The sequence below is a fragment of the Pezoporus flaviventris genome, unplaced genomic scaffold (genome assembly GCF_033815535.1).
Source record: "Pezoporus flaviventris isolate CSIRO_AGI_PZ_B2104156 unplaced genomic scaffold, CSIRO_AGI_Pfla_v1 ptg000068l, whole genome shotgun sequence".
Classification (NCBI taxonomy): domain Eukaryota; kingdom Metazoa; phylum Chordata; class Aves; order Psittaciformes; family Psittacidae; genus Pezoporus; species Pezoporus flaviventris.
The window spans coordinates 1,004,272-1,008,353 of NW_026892616.1; the positions used below are offsets into that span (position 1 = coordinate 1,004,272).

Sequence of the window (4,082 nt, forward strand, 5' to 3'; positions counted from 1 at the left end):
AATGCTTTGTTGAATTTAAGTAGTTAACTGACAAGTTGTTCTGTGACCAGTGTTCATCCTGCAATCTGTTTCATAGAGTGGTTGTATGTTCTTTAGGGTAGCCACTGGTATGGAGATAGCAATGAAGTTCTGGACACTCTATAATTAAGATTTAATTCTGTATCTCAAAAAAACTCAGAATAGCCTTCCACTTCCTTCTCTTGAGTGCACTGGAAATTCTCTGAAGTAGCTTACTTCTCCTTTGTGACTAAATGAAGTTGACTATCTTATGAATAAGATTCAATGCTCATCTGAATCTCAGGCTTTTAAATATTACTTCAATTATGGACAAACTGTGGCCTTCTTGCAAGACTAAATGATGTAATATACAGTTTTGCAACATACATACACAAAGCCTGTAACTATTTCACATACATTAACAGATAAAGAAACACAGCAGAGAGATGGTCTTAGTTGTCAGTTCTGTCAGTTAATTTTAAATTATATTATCAAAGTGGCTTTCAGGACCATGTGCCAAATTTCCCTAAAGCCCTGCTTCAAGGGGCAGCTCATGTCCTATGATAAGCAAAAGTGGAAAGCGTATTTTACAACTTAAAATTTGAAGGTAAGCCTTGTGATACAGAACATAATACCCACTGAACATAACAGTCTTCTGTTATATATTGAATAAAAATAGAATCACAGAAAAGAAATACGCTGGAAGTGGTATAAGGAAATATTCTTGGTACACTCATGTGTTTTGAATAGGTTCAACCTTTGGGTTCTATCAGGATTTTCAATACTGAAGTGGAACAACCTTTCTTGGAACCCATCCTTCCTCCAGAACTGAAAAAAAAGTGTGAAAAAGCAGCTTACTATATCAGATGCATAACAATAATAAAGTCTTTTTGATACTTTTGCATAATTATGAAGTCTGTAATGATTTCAGGCTTCTTTTTTGTGATTGTTTTATTGTTTTGCTTTTTTAAAAAATATTCTTGTCATGTCATATCAAACATTACTCTAACGCATCAGAAAAATAAGGCATCAAAATCAGAAAAAGGCCAAATTTGTTAACAGAGGCTTTTCTTCACAGGTTTGCTAATATACCAGACCTTAAAAAGACACCTTAAGCATATCTAGAAATCACCTGAAGTTTTCCAGACAGGGAATGGAGCGTGGCAGACTCTTGAAAAAAACAGTTCAGGCTTCCTAAGATTTGAATTGGTTGGGATGAACAAGAGAAAAGAACCCCTAATTAGTGCTCCCATGCTACACATTGACAAAATCCCCACAAATTATTCCTCTTATGAGAGACCATATTTGAGATAGACAAAATGCCACTTTCAGTGTTGTTCATTGTTAAGTACAGATCCAGCAGGCCTTTACTTGTTCTCTCTATGTTAACTTTTCTTCTAAACTCAATATCACACAGACAGATGTTGACTAGTTAACTTCTCTTCTAACCTCAATATCACACAGACAGATGTTGAGTAGTTTAACAGAGCTTGGAAAATAAGAATCACAGAATCCTAAGGGTTGGAAGGGACCTCAAAAGATCATCTAGTCCAACCCTCCTGCAAGAGCAGGGTAACCTAGAGTACATCACACAGGAACTTGTCCAGGCGGGCCTTGAATATCTCCAGCGTAGGAGACTCCACAACCCCCCTGGGCAACCTGTTCCAGTGCTCTGTCACTCTCACAGTAAAGAAATTTTTCCTGAGGTTCACATGGAACCTCCTATGCTCCAGTTTACACCCATTGCCCCTTGTCCTATCACTGGACATCACTGAAAAAAACCTAGCTCCATCATCCTGACACTCACCCTTTACATATTTGTAATCATTGATGAGGTCACCCCTCAGTCTCCTCTTCTCCAAGCTAAAGAGTCCCAGCTCCCTCAGCCTCTCTTCATAAGAGAGATGTTCCATTTCCTTAATCATCTTTGTAGCTCTGCACTGGACTCTTTCAAGCAATTGAAAAAAAAAAAATTTACAGGGGAATAAAAGCCAAGGAGGCAAGATCATTCAGGGCCCCTGTGACTCTGAGAACACCTTCCATTCCAGAAAATAATAGATAAAGGGCTCTAGCCATAACTACTTTGTGAAGAGTAACTCCAAGGTGAGGCTTGACTATCCCATATCCCAGACTGACTATGATGACCAGAGTTTGAACCAATGAGTGCTTCACAGAAGAAAGCAGTTCTGCCAGTATTGCTGTTCCTTGTACAGATTCTCCTGTGTAGTGGATATTCTGGAACTCTGCAAAGAACACTGCTTTCTCCAGCATTCCCAGGAATATAACAGCACCAATCCAGAACTGGAACCTCAGGAGATCCCGCCAGTAGCAGGCTGACCACACTAGCCATAGAACCCCAAAGAATACGTAGGTAATACACATCACCATGAAAAAAACCATCAGAGGATAATCTGCAAGTGAGAGGTACTAGGATGGCCCCTTCAGTTCTACTGTCATTGTAAAGGGCTTATTTTGATATGAGGAAAGCGTTTTCTTCTCTGCTTTATTATTTCTGGTAGTAGAATACTTTGCATTTGTAATTCCAATTTACACAATAAATATATATGGCCCATCTCGCAAGTTTTGATAACAGCATTCATTGCAGTTTTATCTGCCACCATTGTGTGATTTCCTCCACTCTCCTTCTTATCTTTTAAGCCCTCTTGTTTCTCAGGTGAGAGAGGCTCTGGATGAACAAATTCTCTGTAGAAAATCTGAGGTCTGAATAGCTCAGAACAATTTTGAAAGAGGAGATGTCGTGGTTTAAACCCAGTCAGGTAACTCGTTCGCTCACTTCCCCCCTTCTTTCCCTCCCCCTGCTCCCGGAGGGACAGAGAGGAGAATCAAAAAGAATGCAACTCCCACGGGTTGAGATAAAAACAGTTTAGTAACTAAGGTATAACACAAATCACTATTGCTACTACCAATAATAACAATGATAATGGAAATAACAAGGGAACAGAATACAACACCTCACCACCAACCAACCAATAACTCGGCCCCCCAGCCCCCGACCAAGCACCGACCCATACCTCCTCCAACCCTGCAGTCTCCCAGCCCTTCCGGCTAACTCCCAGTTACATCCTGGGCATGACGTGCTGTGGTATGGAATACCTCTTTGGTCAGTTTGGGTCAGGTGTCCTGTCTCTGCTTCCTCCCGGCTTCCCCTCCTCCCTGGCAGAGCATGAGGCTCACAAAGTCCTTGGCCAAACCAAAACATCCTTGTTATCAGCTCTGTTCCCGAGCTGAAAGTCAAAACACTGCACTACACTAGCTACCAAGAAGGAGAAAAAATGACTGCTACTGCTGAACCCAGGACAGGAGAGAAGAAGTGGCATAGTATCCTGACCAACCCGGATGCTCTTCAGATGTAGCCCCAAAATAGTACTCTGCCTGTTCATCCCCAAAGTTGAAGACTTCATTGTAACAATCAGAATATCTTAAGTACCAAGTAACATTGTAACTCTGGGAGGGATCACAAGCTTTTTCATCCCCTTCAAATCTCAGGAAAATGGTGGTATTGCTGAACTTTCCAAAGTTAAACTTCCCCATGAGCACTGGCAGCCGCCATTTGGAACACTGCCCGGAGCCCGTCGTGCCCGCCAAGAGCAGCACCGCCAGCAGCCGCATCAGGATGACCTGAGGCCTCCCTCGCCGCCCCCCGGAACATGGCGCTGCCATCCCCGCCGCACAGAGGCTGCCACCGTGCTAGCCGCGCTCTTCCGCTCTTCTCCAAGAACACAGTGTATGCAGTCTGCTAAAAAGCACTTATTCAGTATCACACCAGAAATGTGTACTGGAACTAGGAAGAGAAATGAGTTTTCCTAATATGTTGTATTAGGAAAAATGTGTAGTATGTTAACCTGCTGTCTTAAATGAAATTTAATTCATTACCAACAAGTTTACCTATTTGTGCATGGAGGTGTTTTTGATCATGAAAACACACATGAATTCCTTATTTGCAGCTATCAAATTTTATCTACTGAAATAATGGAATAGTAGTCTGATTTTGCAAATTTTTATAAGGATTATAATATGTACTTGCTCCTTGAAGGTTTGTGGTTTTGACCTTAGGCAAACAAGAA

The 4,082-nt window shown here is 41.3% G+C and overlaps 1 pseudogene; it reads right to left on the reverse strand.

Moving 5' to 3' along the window:
- Positions 1-1,971: 1,971 nt before the first annotated feature.
- Positions 1,972-3,678, reverse strand: LOC133278727 (transmembrane protein 87A-like; annotated as a pseudogene).
- Between the last annotated feature and the right edge of the window lie 404 nt (positions 3,679-4,082).